The 19798-nt window shown below is 42.4% G+C and overlaps 1 protein-coding gene across 5 annotated transcripts in view; it reads left to right on the plus strand.

Moving 5' to 3' along the window:
* PLAGL1 (PLAG1 like zinc finger 1) overlaps positions 1-19798 on the plus strand; it is a 100506-nt gene that overhangs the window by 67577 nt on the left and 13131 nt on the right. For 4 of the 5 annotated variants that reach the window (XM_059941067.1, XM_059941066.1, XM_059941068.1 and 1 more), the window contains exons 4-6: positions 2521-2594; positions 6681-6712; positions 11125-11194. The gene's annotated coding sequence lies outside the window, so the exon portion shown is untranslated. Of the gene's footprint in view, positions 1-2520; positions 2595-6680; positions 6713-11110; positions 11195-19798 lie in introns of all 5 variants that reach the window. The other variant, XM_059941069.1, reaches the window with a different exon arrangement.

A 19798-nucleotide genomic window follows, 5' to 3' on the forward strand; every position in this document is an offset into this window, starting at 1 on the left:
TTCATTTTTATATCTCCAAACCCAGCAAAGCTCTTGGCTCAGTGAATGTGTGCTGAATGAATGGGGATTGATAGCTCCCTGTACATTACTTTGAATGTAATTACTTATCCAGGCTTCAACTGCAAATACTACATTTAGGAAAACCTGATTGATCTATTGTTACCTGATTGGTGCCATAGCTTTTTAAAATCTTTCCTTTATGGAGAATTATTAAACAGTTTTTCAGTGTGGCAAGTTTGTTGGGCAGTCCATCAGCCTCTGAACAGGAGGCATAGAAAGTGTATGGCATTGTCCTTTTCAAATCCAAGCTCTCTTCTTTAATATTCTTTTAAAAAAATAAGTCTCAGCACAGTGTTTAGGTATTTTCAGTAAGAAGATGAAAAAACTTTTGAGTTTTGTAGACTTTCACCTGACCAGATTTAGTGATTGAGATGGATAGACTTCCATTTTCAGGATTTAATTCTATGATGTAATGTTAAATAATGCAAAACAAAACCTTTGACAGTTTCTTTAACCAGCTTTACCACCACTGTATGTTATGAACCTCTTGTCAAAGGAAGCAAACACCTTTACTTCTAAGTGAAAAGTGTGTAAGGGAACTTTTGATTCTAGGGGACTACTGTGATTTCACAGGACCCTAGGACAAGCCCAATTCCTGAGTTATTCTCAAGTTAAACCCAATTTCTTTTTAAACCAGAGCTTTAAGTGGGAAATAGTTGTCAACATTCTTTGGGAAAAATAACATCTTAAAATCATAATGGAAAACTTTAGAAAAGGTGGGTGCAGGGGAGAGGTAAGTAAGCACGCAAGTGCAGGAACTGGCTAATGTTTTATTCTCCATGTTATTTTTGTTTTATTTTTACCACTAAGATTACGTTAAAAGCAACCTGTTTGGTTTTCTGTCTTGATTAAAAGTAAGGATGAAGTTTAAAATACAGGTTTACAAATTTATGAGCCGTGGTAGCAATCTTGTAGAGGGATAGGTGCTTGTATGGGTCATACAGATGTGGTCGATTCAGCAGGCTGTGATTCTGCTGAGATTTTAGATTTCTTACAAAACAGAAAAATTACCATGGCCTTGATCATTGATAGACTCTCGCCCCCGTAAGTATTAACTTGTAGATAAGAAAGCTGTAAGCCTCTTACTTAGGTTTTATAACTCCCAGTTTCTGGAAGTAATTTCGTGTGACATCATACCAAAGTCGGGAGGGGTAGAGGGTGGAAGGAGAAGTAGGAAATCAAACGACACTTTTCCGTTTGATGTTTCAGCTTAAAAGCGGTGAGGCATATCTTGTCTACATTGATAGAACTACATACAGGCCCCAGGGAGTGACTGTAGTTAAAAGTTGTGTTCTTGCTGTGTTTATAGAACCAGATAACGTCAACTACATGATCCTCCATAAAAGAGTCCTTTTCTCAGGCCTGAAGACTGTTGTCATATACAAGAAGAATTTCAAGTAATTTAAGAGTCAAACCCTCAAAATACGTTTGGGGAATCAACATATATTAGATCTTTGTATTTATGTGTGTGTTTATCTCCATAGGCAAACTTCCTAGCAGAAAGATACTTCCCTCTTAGACGGCTTCCCATCCATCCAAATAAAGCAGCCCTAATACAGGCTGATCTAGTCATTGAAAGGGAAACATCCTCCTTACGGGTTAGGTTGAATTACAAGAAAGACGGGTATGCTTACTGTCAACAAGTTCTGCCCTTCAGGCCTCTCCTCTGAGTAGTAAGCTTGTCTTTGAAAAAAAAAATTGCAGTTAAGCAAAGGTTCCTTTTGGTTTTGGGTTCTTTTTTGGTTTGGTTTTTGTTTGCCTGTTTGTTTGTTTGTTTTTGGCCTTTTAATGGTCTTTCCTTGCTCTTTGTTGTCTTTTTCCCCTCTTCCCCAGTGCACCCTCAGCCCTACTTGGGTACTTGCTTCCTTTTCCTAAAGGATAACGTTCTTAGTTGACCCTTTTACAAAAGGTTCTGATTATCATCTGATTTCTTCCTGAGGCTCTGAGAAATTTTCACTTGCACTGGGGTCTCTGGAAAAGAATTGCAAATACAGGAGTACACCTTGCTTCCCAGGTGCAGTGCTCAGCACTTCACTCACGTTAACTCATTTAATCCTCAAAAGGCTTTTAGGCTACAGGTATGGTTATCATCTCCATTTTACAGGCGAGAAGCTGAGGCAGAGAGCTGCTCAACAAGTGGTGTGAGGTTTCTGAGTGGCTCCAGGTGACACCTGGATCTGAATGTAGGCATTCTGGCACCATGGCCCCAGCTCGTCACCACGTCACCACGTCACCACGTTACCAGTCTCCCTCAAACTAAAAATCCTGTAAGAACTTAGAGGTGTGTCTCTGGAAGGTTGGAATATAACACGATGGCATATTGACGGAAAGAAGTTTTTGATCCTGGCATTCCTGAACTCACGTTCTGTATATAAATGTCTCCTAACACAGTATCGGTGTGGTTTTTCTCAATGCCTTTTTTTTTTTCTTTAACCTTTTGACATTTTTTTCCTCTTCTAGGGTTGCTCTCACATCTGATGTGGCCTCTGTTTCATGTCACATCTGAAACTCCTCTGTACCTCAGACTTAGAAAGGTAAGTGTGTCTCCGCTACACCCTCTGACTTCTGCCCAGGCTGCTCTCTGTGGCCAGTTGTGAGTCTGTGTTCTCATTCTCCTACGTTAGAGCACACGCCAAAGCTTCCCGCTCTCCACGGTAGAGGGGGTTATGTTCCAGAAAACACTTGCTCTCCGAGAATTTTCATTTGAGGAACTGCAGACCTTGAGGGAAAAATTATGGTTGGGGAATATGAAAGCCTATTTTTTACTCTTTAGAAAAATCAAGAGAACATGCTAAGAACTGTCATTGATATTCATATAACTTTAGAAATAAGGGGCACTATACAAATGCCTTTTATTTATCATGACTTGTTTACTAGAAACTTGTGATCTCCCTCCCTGACACTTAAAAAGACATTTTCAAATAAAAACAAATTAATGCTAGGGGAAATTTGGGGGTATTAGACTCCATTTAGAATCATATTTAGTATGTTGCATACATCACAATTCAGAGTCTCTAAATCATGCTCCTGAAGTCATAATGTGAGGTGATTCTCAATTTCCATATATTCTGTCCAAATTTCCTAAAATTATGAAGTAAGTATGCCACTAAATCCAGTGGAGGTAACCTAAATTTGACCCTAAATTTGAGGGAACTCGTGGTTGACAGGATCCCCAATATTTATCAGAAGTTTTGATTTTTTATTTTTCTCCATCATACATATAGAGATTATGATTTGTTTTAAACGGCTATTTCAAAATAATGACACCTAGTCATTAAATTTCATATCCAACATTTTGGTTGTTTTTCTCCTTTAACATGTATTAGTTCTCTGTTTAAGCCCATTGCCTTCTTCACCCCAAAGGAACCCTCCCCCTATTTTGCAGCTTTAGCGCTAACAGTGTTGCTTAACCATTACTTTTGGCCTCTCTCCACATATTTTTTTGCAAGATGTCCTTGACTGTAATATGCCATATTTTTTTATTCCAGTCTTCTTTGTAAGTTTTCTTAACATCCCATCTTACACTTGAGTTTTTTTGGTTTTTTTTTTTTCTCCTAAACTAGATAAACCACTTCCAAATTTATTTTGCTCTTGGACTGACTTCTAGAAAGGCTGTCCACAGCTGCTCCAGGTGAAGGGCCAAAGTGAAATATTAGATGTGTGTGTTTAAATTCCTGTTCTCCAAATGGTTCTAATTGAAATTAATCCACTTCCCCACTCATACATTCAAAAGAAAGATTCTAGCGCAATCCAAATGTGCCAGAATCACTTCTGTATATCATTTGGGTGACTTCATGATACCTGTAAGACCAATTCATGCCAGGCCTATTTGTAATTGTTTTCTCTAGATAAATGTGACATTGCCATTAAAAGCACAGCTAATAATATTATACTGCTTAAGAATTTAAAAATCTTTCAAATACATGACATACAAAGTTTTGAAGGAGGCAGGAAATAATTAGAAATTTCTTTTATAAGTATGTGTTAGAAAATGGAATTGTGTCATGATCCAATTAAAGAAAGATTATTGAAGTGAACCAATAATTCATACTTTCTGTTATATGTATTGTATTCTGAAACAGGTTATTCATATTTCCTAATTGTGAACTTACCCAGTGTATAAAATCATTCTTGATACTTATTAACAGGCCACATCTACTTTGTACATAAACTTCAGACTCTGCCCCAGTCATTGTGCCTCCGTATGGACATATGTAATGCATAATCTTGTAACAGGTAGAGTGATGTAAGCATGAAGAGAAGTTAGGGAACTTGCTGAAGGTTACATACCTGGCAAGTAGCAGAGCCAGTGTTCCGACCTAGAGCCGTGTGACTCCAAAGCCGGTGCTGTTTGCACTCCGCCAGCCCATCTTTCTTGGACTGGATCCAGCAGAATACTATCATTTGCTTAATGTTTTTTAACTAACTGTAGGAACACAACCTCGTATTAAGTAGAGTATGCTTCTAGTAAAAGAATAAGGGAGAGTAAAACACGTTATTATACCACTTTTAGGTAAGGAAAGTTACTATCCAAGAAATAGCATTAATTTTTTTTTTTTTTTTTTACTTCCTTGACTCCCTGAACAAACAAAAAGTTAAAAAGTGAAGGCCGTTGGGTATGAAGGGCGTTGGGGGGTCATAATATAGGAGGGTGTTAAATATTATGGTTACAATTAATAAATAAAGCACATATCTCTATCAATGTGTTTAAAATAGTGCTGGGAGTTATGCGTGTTTATACTATGACAAAGTGTACTTTATTTGGGGAATAACTTAATTGATCCATTATGTGGCATTTACCAAGGTAATTTTTCCCTTTTTGTTTGAGCACAGGAACTAAAAGTGATTCATAAAACAGACGCACACACACACACAGTCAGCGTGCAAATTAGAACCACATTAGGGTGATCATCATTTTTTGTTGTTTCCCTAAAATGGTTCCCGTTTGCTAGTTCCGATTCAGGGGAGATTTAGAGCTCCCTGTCAACACTCAGTTTTACAGAGAAACTTCAGTGTTCAGTTACTGCTGTTAGTCTTTTCTGTGCACAGCTTTTAAAAATTGTTTTCTGTGTTTTTTCCTAAGGAGTTACTGATTTTAATGCATAGAATGGATCAATGCAGGAGCATAATCTGTCTGTCTGCTGTCTGAGGTCTCTTTCTATAACGCGAGCCCTTAGCATATCGCTCTCCTGATTAAAAACTTTCAGTGGATCAGTCAAGACTCTTGGTTGCAACTGACGGAAATTAATGGGACCACTGAAGAATTCCAAACAGCCAAGTGACGGGAGCGTATTTGCATGTTAGAAGAATCACTCTGACAGCGGCATTGTGATTAGAATGAAGGGATGAAGGGGAGCCAGTCTGAGAACAGAGAGACTTGAGGAGCCAGTAGGGATCTCGGTGTCCAGTACTAGAAATGCCCCTTTACTGATAAGCTCTTTACTTGCCAGGCTAGTAGTAGTTTGAAGGAAGCCACATGAAAATTGAGTTCTGGCCAGTAGGGTGGGCCGGTCCCCCATTCTCCAGCATACTCTCCACCGCCACTAAGTTTCGGGGCACCACAGATTGGAAGGTAGCCTCCGGCACATGGTTGCCCCTGTTGGATGGTGAGAGTTGGGGCTGAGCCCTGTGAGGGCTCACTGACTGTCCCCTCCTCTCTTCCATCGGGGCTCCCCCATCTGGTGTGAGAAGGGAAGCAAGTGTCAGCAGAGACCAGACCCTTAGGAGAGGAGAGCGGCCCTGCGCTCTGGTTTGCCGAACCTCTATCTGCTTGCTCAGCGCATCCTGACTTCTAAGTTCCCTGTCTGGGGGTTTTCTTCTTGGGCACCATTTAATACCAAATACTCATTTTCCTAATAACCAAAGCAGAGAGCGGGGACAGTCTTGGCACGCCCTGCCTCTGTGATGGGGCACTTGCTCCCCAGATATCTCCTCCTCTCCCGGGTCCGTCTCCCCTCTGGACGCGCCCCACATGCCGGGCAGACTTAGTGGGTGCTTGTGCAGCAGGAAAATGGGGTCCCCTGTTTGCTGATTCTTGTATGTCTGAAACTCTTCCAACCAGAGCTCCCTGTTCCGAAAGTTCTAATCTCGGCATGCTGGCTGATACATCTTGGCTTATCTAGAATCCTCTCTGGTTTTCATCAGGGCCTTCATAAGCCTCATCCGAAGTCTCAGATATTCAGCCACAGAATTTAAATGGAATTTGTTTTGAGGACATGACTGACCTCAAAGTCCAAATCCCTGTAGACATTTGGTGTCACAAGGACCTACCATTACTGCAACATCTTTGAATCAACAAATTTGTCACATTTATACCGTTTCTCCTCCCTGACACCACCCCAGTTTCCAGCACACTCTCATTTCCATCTTCTGGAAACCAACAGTTTCCAGAACTGTTGGAAACAGTTGGTTTCCAAACTGATGGAAACTCTGTCCTGGCAGCTGGTCTGGGAGGCACGTCCAGGCTCAGAAGCGGCGGTGTCCTGGGCCTCAAGATGCTAGCAGCACTGGCCTCTCTTTTCTCTTCCTAGTAGACTTCTGTTTTTTCCTTTGGTTTTTAAGCAATTCAGAGTTTAAGATAAAGGCCTTAAAGATAACTTTCTCTGTCTCTCTCTTTCTAGGTATTTGCATAGGAATCAGAGGCGTTAATCTTGTGAGTAAACTCTTGACATCTGCACTTGTTTCCTTCCTTCCTTCTCTACCTGCCCCCGGGACTAAAGCTCAGGACAGCTGCCAGGTCCCCAGCACCTTTGCAGAGTCCACGCTCCTCTCTGCAAGAGGAGGCTTGGTGGCATTTTTTGAAAAATAATCTGGCTCCCATTGTAGCAGTTGAAGCTAGTCTATGGCACAGATGCACGTGAGTCTGTGATTCTTTGCACCTTACTTAGGCGCCCCTCACAGGTCTGAATCTCATTCCACGGTGTCAAGTATGCAGGAAGTACTCACTTTTGTATTCCCCATTCCGTCAACCTAGAGAGAAATTTCATTGCAGTCATTTTTAGGTGTCTCCCTTTCCCCCATGGAGTGTGCCCTAGAATCTGGAGATTTCCCTGGCACCTGGTAGGTGAGGGCTGGTCTTTGGTATATGACAGTGGGGTAGTGGTCGCTTGAAGCCCTGCCACTCTTGCCCCAGGCCTGGCCTCCCTGAGCACACCCGCAGCTGTCCTCTAGAGGGTTCTGCCCTGTCTTGGGGACAGAGCTGTGCCATGGCCCCTTTTCCTTTCCAGCCCCAGGAGCTGGGGGTGGAGGGGACGGTGTCTTTTTCTCTCCCTCTTACCGCTCTCTCCTTCTTTCAACCCTGAAGTTGGGCAGAGTCTCCTCACTGGGTTTAGCTGTTAAGAAAGACAGACTGCTTCTGCTGTCATCTGGGCTAAAATACAAGGAATTACAAAGCCTGCACCTGTTTTAAATGAGCTAGAAAGGATGTTGGGAGGACAAACGAAGTAAAATTCCAGAGTTGTCCTGCTGCACTGATTTGGAGGCTGTAATGAAGGCAAAACATCACCCAAACACTGGTAACTATGGAAATGAAGAGAAGGAAACAGATTTGAGAGACAATAAGCTCGAAGAATCTGGATAGCTTAGTCAGTGAGTAAAATCTAGTATGCCTCCAGAGTTTCTAACTTTGGAGCAGCTGGGAAGCAACACGGTGAAGAGACTGACTGTTAATAATGTGGACTCTCAAATCCCACACTCTGGATGCAAAGCCCGGCTCAGCTGCTTGCTGATTGTGTGACCGAGGGCAAATTGGCATCACTGCTAAGCCTCAGTTTCCCCATAAGTAAGATGAGGTTGATGCCTCCTCCGCATATGGTTGGTGGTTTGGAGCATTAAGCAAAGTGATTAAAACAACGGCCGTGACCTGGTGAGCATCCAGTACATGTTAGCTCTTATTACATAGTGGTGCCAGTAGCTAAAATCGGTGATGCCGGAGGAGCAAGCCCGGCGGGTTAGCCGTGCGGAGCCCCTGCTTTAGGATAGGTGACCTTCAGGGGCACTGACAATATCTAGGCTGAGAGGTGCAGGGGGAAGGTAGATGGATTCGCCTGAAATTTGAAAGAAGTTCAGGATTGAAGATAGAGATTTGGGAGGTCTGTGACCCCAAGGAGTAGTTGGAACCTTGGGTGGTGACTGAAGCCCCCCAGGGATTGTGTGAGAAGGTAGAGGGCCAGGTGCCGGGCCCACAGATCTGTTCAAACTCTGAGTGACCGTTTCACAAAACGACTCCACTGTTGTGAAATGAATATGAATGTCCTGTTTACGGCCTCCACCTCAGAGGTATAATCTCAGTCGCGGTGATCCAGCTCCCCGAAGTAAGACTTGGTTGCCCGTAATCTGCCAAGTCGGGTGGGCTCCTTTCCGTCTGGAATTACAGTCCTTAGAAAATAAAAAACTTATCTGGGAGGCTTTTCGAAAACAGGCCCTGCACATCCTCAACCCAGAGGAGTCTTTCGCTGGAAGCCGAGGCAGGCCTCCCGGTGTCAAGGCTTGCCCAGTTCTTTCCCACTCAAATCATTTGAAATAAAAAAGTCAGTCTGAAGAATTTACTTAAGCAAAATCAGGAGTAGCTCCAAGTGAATGAGCTGGAACTGGAGGGAAATCCCTTTGTTCAATTCGGGTTTCAGTGAACGCTCAGCAGGCAGCTAAACCAGTTCATTAACAGAGAGAAAGACGTGTTTCTCAAAGCGGCTCTCAGAAGCTAATGCTTAGAAAAACAGATTGTGACAGCAGAAATGCATTCTAGAAATCATAACGCTCTAGATTCAGGAAACTTTAGTTTTTGTCATCACTGAATAAACAAATCACTTCCACCTAAATATCGCCCCTTTATTTAAGACAATTCCCTCTAACTGATCTGTTTACCGTGCACCAATCCCCGTTCCTAGAAAAATGTGATTTTTCTTGCAACTCTGAAGCTCAGAAACAAGTATATCTAGAAATGTTTAATGTTATTGGGTCATTTTAAAAAACCGTATTCTTTAAAAAAAAAAAAAATAATAGAATTGACATAATAAACCCTTTTTTCTGTGATTTTTGAAATCCAAATTCTGACCTGAAAAACAACAGTCTGCAAGTAGCATCCTGTCAAACGTAGATGTGTTATTTTTCCTAACTGCCTCTGCTCTGCTTTATTAAATTGTTGTAGACTGCACATGATTTTTCCCCTGGGGCCACGCATGCTTTCAGGTTCTCTGTTGCATTGTTAACTATTTAAGCATTAGACTGGGGCTGAGATGGCAGGTGGGAAAGGCCGAGGGACTTGATCTCCTCCCTGCCAGAGTTCTCCGCTTTCACTAGTGCTGCTTACATTGAACGGCTTAAGAATAAGCTCCTGTGTGAGCCCTCGGAGGCCAAGGAGTATTGTTGAATTCAGAAAGGAATCTCTTTCTTTTAGTGATAATTTGAATATTTTGACAATGAAGCTAAGCTACTCCACTGCCTGATTTGCGTACTTCATGTCATGTGCGCCCTTTCTAGTGAAGCAGAAGAGAGCCTCTGCCTCTCTGAATTCATAAATTGGCATTGTCCATTGATGAGATGGGTAGGAGCAAAGGAGGAATCATCCAGAAGAATTGTACTCTCTTGCTTTAATGTTTTTTACAGCTCTTAAAAAAAATTAATATAGGCCTTTGGAGACCACCCAATTAAACCACCACGATAAAGGTTGAGTATTTTGAGAAGAGAGATGGACCATGAGGATAATTTGTGAAGTGTTTATGCATGCAAAGCAAGGAATACGTTTAAAACAAATACTCTGGACGATTCAGAGAACCTACTCACCTCCAGTCTTTTCCCTAAATTGTGGTGGATTATTCTTAAACTTTAGTTATCTGAAAATGGCCTTAATTTTCCTGTTTTTAACTTAATTTTCCTGTTTAATAACTTATGTTATTCAAAATAAATGGTCATAGCCTTTTTGAGCAAATTAAGAGAAGAAAACAGGCGACCAAGTGAATAAATCGCTTAGGTGAGATATAATTGGCTATGTTACATAATAGATTTACCTTTGTACTGGTAAAGAGAATCCCGAAAAGCTTTCCCCCTAAGAGGATCGACTGGTTAGAATAGTCTTAGTTGGAAGAAGCCAACTTTTATAATTGATTGGTGAACAGAGGTACCCGTTTCCACATGCTCACCAGGGATCAGTGGTACGAAGCTGGCTGTAGACCTTTCTGGAGACTTGGTGAATACATAAGTTCCCAGGGCCTCAGCGATGCTGTCAGTCAGTGTTAGTTTGTACTGTGGCCTAGGAATCTGTATTTTTAAAAGATTGCCCTGGTAATTCTAACGTATAGCCAGGTTTGGTAACCGTGGAATTGTATATGCAAATTGGAGACTTCAGCCTTTTCACCCTGCACAGTTGATAAATCTATATGAAGATATGAAGCTTTTTATGTGAAGCTTTTGTTGAAAATGAATGTCTACTGGTTATTGCTGATTTTTTTCAATTCATAATTTGTTTCAGGTTCTGTTATTATATAGATTTGCATACCTGTTTTATGGTATTCTAATACTGTTGATTTTTAAAAAATGCCATTTCCTCTGAGTTCTATTTTGAATATTTTATGTAAGCAATTTCATGGTTTTTTTTTTTTTTTTCTACTTGCAGAAAGCAGGGGAAAACATCAGGGTTTTTCTAATCCAGTTGCAAGTAGGACAAAGGATATAATATAAATACTTAAAGATCTTCTTGGGCAAGATTACATGAGACGTTGAAAACCTTTTAAGTTACAGCATTATGAACTTCAGCACACCTTTTAAATATATCAGATGATCTAAATGTTACAGACTTTTGCCATATGGTGTATCTGAGACATTTTAAAATTAAGGGTGGTGGGTCTGTTGAAGTATTATACTGTAGGATTTTAACATCTGAACTTGATCTATCATCTATTAAAATGCCTAAAAAGCAGGAGAAACTCTCCTCCACACATTAGCAGTTGTGTATGTGTTTGTGCCCTTGGCAGTGAGCAAGCTCAAGTTGCCACGTAAGCGGGGGTGGGGGGCAGGGGGAGTGTTTTCCTAGCTTCGTTCACTTAAGGTGTGCAAGATCTCTTCTTACAGGTTTGAAGCTTCAGGCTCCTGAGAGGTCTCCCCGACTGCCTTGGAGCTGCTGTTTCCTGTCGCCGAGTAGGTACGCAAGCAGTGACCGCTTTTAAAAATTACTTCTGTCTGAGCATGTTTATTAGTAATTGCTTGTAAACACATAGTAAAAGAGGTCAAGGACATGCAGGAGGTTCAAGGCACTTCAAAAAGACTCTGGTAGAGAAGAGCTACATTTCCCCCTCACACTGTGAAATACCTTAGAACAGAATTCTTTTAACCTTTTCTGTTTTAAAAAGCAAATTAGTATCCTCTGTGTTTCCGGGAATCAGATCCTGCAGTTAGCAACTTCTCATATCCTCTGCCTTCCCCACACACAGCCCCTGTAATACCTGCAGATCTCTGGAATTTTCTGCTGACAACGCCAGTCAGTTCAGAAGCTTTAAAGCTGCCCTATCTTCACTCCTCACTTGTGTACATAAGAAGATGTGTAAAGGTTGCCTCCCATTTGTGGAAGATGTTGACTGATGAGCCTGAGGAAGATGCTGGTCACGTACCAGTTGCACTAGGGAGTCCAGCTACAGCTTTCAAGGCTTTGTTTGGAAATACTGCGGTAAAAGCTACTGCTGAAGTCCTCTGCTGTGTAGACAGCTTAGCCGGGGAGGATGGCAAGGTGGGAGTGGAGAGTGGTTGGTTTAGCTCAGAACATCCGGGTTTGGCCTCTGGTCACCAGTGTCGTCATCAGTCGTGACATTAATGGAAGTTAACACTCTTAGAAGTTAACACTGTGCATTAGGCTTTGCTTAGTACAGTGTATTACCTGCAGTATCTTTTTATTAGTCAGTGCCTGTGGGCAAAGGACTGAGGTGTCTGGACCTCAGTTTCCTCATCTGTTAGATGGGGATAAAGATGCCTTTCTAGCCTATCTCACAGGGCTGTCAGATGGGCATTAGTAGACAAAGTAGCGTGAGAGGACTTTATGAGTTCAACTGAAATGTAATACTGTTTTACTAAAGGTTATTTTGGCTCCATTTGAAATAGAATATTCTTACTAAATAATATTTTGATTTCTTGGCCAGAAATTGAAATTCATCCCAGCGTGGCCAGCATGTCTACTAGGAACTGAGGAAGGCACTGGCAGTTCTCATTAGGGGTGTGTGTGTGGGGTGGGAGTGTCTTGCCCTTGTATCTTCGGGTCACTGTATGATTGACATTGGAAGACCGTGTGCGTGACAACCAGTAAGATCCTGGAATGTGACTGCCAGGTATTGGGTGGTGAGTCTGTGGGCTGAAGACAGGTAGGGGGTGGCGAGCACCCCAGGCCCTGTGTGTCTCTGGAGCTTAGCGGGACAAGCTCAGGCAGAAGGGACAGGGCCATCGCCAGGCAAGCCGGGAAGGAAGAACAACGTGGGGCGCCGCTGTAGGCTGCTGGGAAGGAGCACCAGGCACGCGGCAGCGGGCAGCCGGGGCTTGTTGTCAGCAAGGTGCCTGGCCTCCAGGGCGGCAGGGGCGCAGAACAGCACGTTGAAGGCCCTGCGGATGGGCTGCGGACGGACCACACCTGTGGACCGCGAGGACAGCTACTTAGAGAGGGTCACGTTCCTCCCCATTGAACTGGGTATGACTGTAATGGTTTGTTAAACAAACAAAGAACCTAAAGCTGTGAATGAGGGAGAGAAAAGACTTAAGGTGAAAAGGAGAGGAGGCCCTGCTTGCTAGTGTTCCACTCTTTTTAAGCTCCCCCCCCCCACCCCCTTCCATGACATTCCTTTCTCCCTTTCAGAGAAGACAGTGCAGTAACTTGGAAAAGTTGCCTTGTCTCTCCAGTGCCATTTCCTTGTAAACTGGAAACAGGATGAAATAAAATGTCTGTCACCTTACCAAGAAAAAAAATGAAAAACTGGGGTCCTCTTAAAGGACTAGTGATAAATATTTTCATATTTCTAACCAAGTATTTCTGGGTGAACAGTTTGCCTGGCATCCTTTGAATTTATTGGATGTGCCGTGGAAAGGCCAAGAGAAGATTCTCAGTCAAGCACTGGATAGTAGCTTTGTCCCGTAAATGACACATGTGGCCGCAGAGGTGGGCAGACCTCTGCTTCTGGAGGAAGGGGTGTGAGCTTTGGAGTGGGCACAGCAATTTCACTTTTCTCTCGGAACTGTGTACACAGTTTATAGTCAAGTGAGTTCCGGATGTTCATCCATTGAAAAAGCTTGGAAAAAAAAAGTGTAAATTGTTTTTTGAAACTGCCAATTACATGTGTCCATTCAGTTAATCAGATTAGGTCTCAGGCCCTCCTTGTGGGAAAAAAAGGAACCATTTAGAGGTTTCAGAACAGTACTTTTAAATCTGCTATTCCCGCAGGGTAATGAAGTTATCCATGGGGGAGGGATTAGTGATTACGTGTAACTTTTTTCTTGTGGACAGCAGTCTGTTGATACAGCGTCCTCACTTTCACTGGCTCCCAGATCCCCCCCGCCTGGCGCGTCGGACCCCTTGTGTTCAGGGCACTGCCTTCTTTGCAGGCCCGTCTCCTGCTACCCCGCTTCTGCTCACGCCTGCCTTCCAGCCAAACTAGACCCCATGATCCGTGTTGCCCTGTGTTGCTTCATGCCTCTGTGCTTCTACGTGGTCTCCCCTCTGCCTGAAATAGACCTACTCCCTTTTGTCCACCTGGTTCGCTCCTAAACTCAGCCCAAGTAGTCATTATAAAAATTTAGAAAGTACAGATACTCAAAGAGGAAAAACAAAGAAAGTCATCTCTAATTCAGCCCTCTAGCGACCCTTTGCTGACATATTGTTATCTGCACTTTCAGCCCTTTTTCTATTTATTTAGAGAGGTGGTTTTTTTTAGGATGAAACAGTCCACCCAAGTCTTGAGCATCCTTTCCCGATGTCATGTAGCTTTTAAGGTTCCGTCAAGAGATTTTAACTCGGGCGTCTGGCTTCCCATCATCCACGTGACTAGTAAGCTTTTCTTATTTCTTTTCTCAGTGTGAGCCTTTGCCCTCACACACTTCCTGGGAAGGAATCAGGCTTTTCTTTTCCCTAGAATGGTAACCGTATTAGGACAATAGGCCCTGCCGATAATTAGGTAAGTTTTGGTTCCTCTGTGCCCTGCTCTTAGAGTTCCAGGAAAAGAGATCACCGCTGTCAGCTATAGAAACACATCGTAAAGGGCATAAAGGCGAGTAGCCGAGGATTTGTTGGGAGGGGGGAGGGGGATATATTTCCAGCTGTCACAAAGGAGTAGTCCCTGCCGCTGACTTTAATGACTAGGAAATCTTCTCCTAACACCAAAGGCTCTTGTCTGGATTTCGGGTCCGTGCTCCACCCCACCCCCTACCATGCTACCTAGAGTTCATTAACAGTCTTCCTGACACATTCCGTCCCATCTCAGCTTGAGAACCAGTCCTGGGCCTCACGCTTGCCTCTCTGGATGCACATACCCCTTTTGCTTGCTTGTAGACCTTTGTCTGTTTCTTCCTAAATGTTAATATTTAAGAACACCGTGTATGAGGTGGGGCGAGGAGGAGTGGGGAGGATTTAAGACCCTGTAAAGATGTTTCCTTCCCTCCTCTCTGCCTGACGGGTATTATGCCGAGTGACCGGTCCCGTGGAGGTGCTTTGGCCCTGTCTGGGGAGCCCCGAGCTGTGTAAGCCCCCTGCTTCCACTCCATGCAGGTGCGGGAGGGAGTGGTGTCGTAACAGGATGGCTTCAGATGACGCCTCCGTGGTGATGGGGCCTGGCTCCTGGTCAGCGGTCCTCTTTGGCCCGTGGTAGCTTGGTTTCTCTCGGTCTTCTGTGGCTCGTCGAGGCTCATATTCCTGGGCTTCTGCCTTTTCCAGTGCTTCCTGCCATCCCAGTCGAGACAGAGTCTTATGGGCATTCTCGATCTGCTTCTACCTCTTTCTTCTCTCCCCACCTCCATGTGGGCCTGGAGTGGCCAGTCTTGACAAAATCAGTTACGTGTTATCTTTGATGTGCTAAACACAGTATAATAATAAAAGGCTCCCATCTGTTAAAAAAAAAAAAAAAATAAAAGCCCACCTCTTCTCGTAGAGTGGGCAACCAAACAGGATTTTTGAGCTATTAGGGTCTTGTTTTGTATTATCACCATCTAGAAATTATTTGGAACATCTTACCAAATTTTTTTAAAATGCAAACTTAATTCTCATTTTGCTTATTTTTATCACCACAGACTTGTCACTACACTACCTTACCTAAGAGGAACTGAGGGAATTGAGGCAGAAGGCTTCTTCTGTCCTTGGAGCCTCCAAGAGGGACAATGCCACCACACGCCCGCTTCCATCTGGCTCCACAGTGCAGAGTAGGTCCCCTAAGGGAGGACCAGTCTAGCTGCGGCCTGCTGTAGAGAAAACAAACCCCTCCCCAGCCCAGGCCACCCCACTGTACCAGACCACTTGGAGAGGACAGACACTGGTGATCAAGGTTGATCATGCGCCCTTACTGACGCTCCGAAGCCACCCACATACACAGAGCCCAGAGTAATTTACAAAGTCACTTACAGAAGTCAGATTCAGAATGGTATCCACTTCCCTGCAGCCGAGGGTATTATTCGCTATTATTTAGTCTGGGAGACGACCTCAGGGTCTCCTCCATGTGGAAGTCTCCTGGCTGGCCTGAATGCCCGTTAGGCACCATTAAATTCAATACGTCTAAAACTGAACTCCGAACTCCTGTGTTTTGCTAGGTTTTTCTTCTGGGGCTTGACATTTCTTTCCCTCTCCACCGTCACTGTCCCTTCTTTCCTCTACCATTTTCTAAGTCCTAATTTAACTACAGTAGTCCCTCCTTATTTGAGATTTCACTTTCCATGGTTTCAGTTACCCACGGTCAACCTCGGTGCAAAAATATTAAATGGAAAATTCCAGAAATAAACAATTCATAAATTTTAAATTGTGCACCATTCTGAGTAGCGTGATGAAATCTCATGCCGGCCTGTTCCATCCTACCCGGGACGTGAGTCATCCCTTCATCCAGCATATCCTGCCTGTTGGTCACTTAGTAGCTGGCTCAGTTATCAGACCCACTGTCGGTATCACAGTGCATGTGTTCAGATAACCCTTATTTTACTTAATAAGCACAGGAGTGGTGATGCCGTCAATTTGGATGAGCCAAGGAGAAGCCGTAAAGTGCTTCCTTTAAGCGAAAAGATGAAACTTACCAACTTAATAAAGAGAAAATCATATGTTGAGGTTGCTAAGATCTACAGTAAGAAGGAATCCTCTATCTGTGAAATTGTGCAGAAGGAAAGAGAATTTTGTGCTAGTTTTGCTGTCTCACCTCAAACCGCAAATGTTACGGCCACGGTTCATAATAAGCGCTTAGTTGAGGCACGGAAAAGGCACTAAATTTGTACAATAAGATATTTTGGAAAAAAAGTATTTTGAGAGAGAGAGAAACCACATTCATATAACTTTCATTACAGTGTTTGTAATAATTGTTCCATTTTGTTCTTGTTGTTAATCTCTGGCTGTGCCTAATTTCTAAGTTAAACTTTATCATAAGTATGCATGTATAGGAAAAGACATAGCATATGTACAGTTTGGTAATATCTGTGGTTTCAGGCATCCACTGGGGGTCTTGGATCATATTCCCTGTGGATAAGGGGGGCCTACTGCAGTGGATTCCTGTTGCCTGGCTCCCCTAGTCACTGGTCCTGGGATTCCCTGCCCCTTGTAGTTTGGCTCCTCTTGGTCTTCTGTGGCTCTTTGAGGCTTAGATGCCTGTGCTTATTATGCCTTTTCCATCACTCAACAGGAATGCCTCCTATTCCTGTTGAGACAGTGTTTTGTTGGCATTTTTCTACCTGTTTCTACTTTTCTCCCCACCTCACTCTACCTCCACATAAACCCAGAGTTAGTGGCTACCCTTGACTAAATATGTTAGTCAGCCCGCTAAAATACTACAACAAAAAGCCCACCTTCTCCTAGTGCAATAGAGCAATACATCACTGGCACTTTATGATTTGGTCTGTGTCTCTCCAGCCTGTTTGTTCATGGTACCCCCATGTTTACATCCATATCCAGTCATACTGAAGTACTTATTTTCAAGTACCCTGTGTTGATTCATTCCCTTGGCCTGCAATAGACCACCTCCCCCTTGAACACCAGGTAAACTTGCTGGCTCAGCTTAAACGTTGGCTTCTCCATGAAACCTCTCCTGATCTCCCAAGCAAGAGATAACTGTTCCTTCAACAATCATATTTCTTATCCATCTTGAGTTTCAATGATTGTTTTCAATTTTTTTCATGCATAAGTCTTTATAGAGCAATTTAATTGCATCATATCTTAGTTCTTAAGAGCATCTTAGAATGTACATGTCCTGACTCCAGGCTTGTATACTACCTCTCTCCCTTCCACTGAGCATTACTTGGTTTTGCCTGACTTTCTAATTTTTGCCAATCTAGTTGGGGAGGGGGGTGTTAAGAAATAAAACAAAAAGTGTCAGATGTGGTAAGTGCATGACACAAGGAAAAAAAAAAAAAGAGGCAGGGAATGGAGGCATAAGGAGTGCCAGGGATAGGGGTGGGGATTAAATAAATTAACCAGGATTGAAGTTTTGCCAGTCAAGAAGGGGGAAGGCCCACAGAGTAAAATGTACATGGGAAGTGATTTTAATGATGGACCAAGAGATCTAACCTGGATAAAACTGTACATATTTTCATTTGTTTATTGGCTGCTTGGGTTTCCCCTTCTGTGAAATATCTTTTTATTTTTTTTGTTCTTGCTTAAAGGTTTAAAGGTTTTAAAGGTTTAAAGTTTTGTTTTAAACATTAAGCCTGTAATCTGTCTGGAATTAATTTCCTATATGATGTATGGTAGGAATCCAGTTTCCTTATTTTCCATATGGATAACCAATTATTAAGTAGTCCATTCTTTCCCCAATGATTGCAGTGCCAGCCCTGTCGTATATTAAGTTTCCATACAAAAGTGGGTCTGTTTCTCGGCTACTCATTCTTCTCCATTGGTCCACTTGTCTAATCCTGTGCCTATATCATACTGCCTTAATTACTGTAGCTTTTTTTCAAAAAAGTTTTTATCTGTTATCTTTTACCTTTTCTTCTTTGGTCTGTTTGTATGATGATGAGAATGAGCCAGTTGAGTGGAGAAAGTCCTGACTATTCTTGACTTTTCCTCTTCCATATAAAATTTTAGAATGATCTTGTCAAGTTCCAACAAAGAACCTTGTTGAATTTTTATTAGAACTTCAGTGAATCAGTATATTAATATGAAGAGAGCTGACAATATTACAGTAATTCTATCTGTATTTCCCTATTCATGAACATGGTATATTTCTCCATTTATTTAGGTTTTCTTTTGTCTTTTAGTATAGTTTTGTAGTTTCTCCATAAATATCTTATTTGTCTTTGGTTAGATTTATTCCTAGATATCTTTGCTTTGTGGCTAATTAATTTTAAGTTATATTTCTGTTTGCTGGCATTTAAAAATGCAGTTGATTTTGTATTTTGATTTTTGTAACCAAATACCTTGTCAGACTTTCTAGTTCTCATATTCTATGTGTGGATTCTTTGGAGTTTTCTATATAGTCATCTGTGAATGGCAAAAGATTTATTCCATTCCAATTTTGTCTTTTTATTGCTTTATTGTTTCGACCACAACTTCTAGTACAAATGTTTAACAAGGAACAGTGATAATAGGCACCTTTTTCATACGACAAAGATAGTAAACTGTTTCATTAACTTAAAAATTATCTCCTCTTTCCTGTTTCTTAGTCTAATGATGCACATTTTAACAATTTAACCTATGGATGGTCTACTGTTAATTAGTCTCTGGGTTATAAAACGTTGCTTCATGGTGCTAATCACTAGTGAGCATTAGGACTAACAAAAATGTAAAAATAGCACGTACCCTCAAAAGAAGCCACATTGGCAAACATAAAGGTGCCTAAGAGTCATCAGGGGAGTTTATTAAAATTGCGGATTCTCAGGTGCTCCCCCAGCAAGTTTGACTCAAATGCCTGCCCCTGGGGTCTTGCACTTGTCACTGTCCTTGTTGTTGTTTGTTGTTTTCTTTTTTTAAAATCCGTTTCCTTTAGGGATATCTCTATTCTCTGTTGGATATTAATGATAGTTGTTTCTGAAGTTTTCTCCATACAGTCTTTTTTCTTCTTCATTATCCTAGCTGCTTTTTTCTGTTTGTTCTGTGTCGGTTTTTCCTAATAGATGCTTGCTTCTGATTTCTGGTGATCCTTGGAGGCTTACTGACTTGTGAGTGGAGCCATAGAAAAGCTGATGGAAGCTTTGTGTACTTAGATAGGGCTTGTCAACAAGGGCTTCGTTGTAGGGGAATATGGGTAAACCCTTCAGGACTGCCATTTGTCCTTGTCGTTAGCTCTTTTCTCTTGGGCTAGTCAGCTTTCCCAGAGAAGATTCTTTCAGTCTCCTGTCCTGGAGAGTATAATAGGCCTGGTTGCCTTTGTTCTGATAGGCGAATAGGGGAAGTATGCAAACTTCTACTTAATTCACCCTGTTTCAGCATAGTACCCCCTTCTCATACCCTCTTTCGGGAGGGGGTCAGAGGGCTGAATGCACTGACAGACTTTAAACCACTCTTTCTGTTACTATACCCACTCTTATCCCCACTTCCAGAAGTACCTAGTGCCCAACTTTGAGACTTTTGATGGGTTCTGCAGGGCGAATCAGGTTG

This window comes from Balaenoptera ricei, chromosome 12 (assembly GCF_028023285.1).
Source record: "Balaenoptera ricei isolate mBalRic1 chromosome 12, mBalRic1.hap2, whole genome shotgun sequence".
NCBI lineage: Eukaryota > Metazoa > Chordata > Mammalia > Artiodactyla > Balaenopteridae > Balaenoptera > Balaenoptera ricei.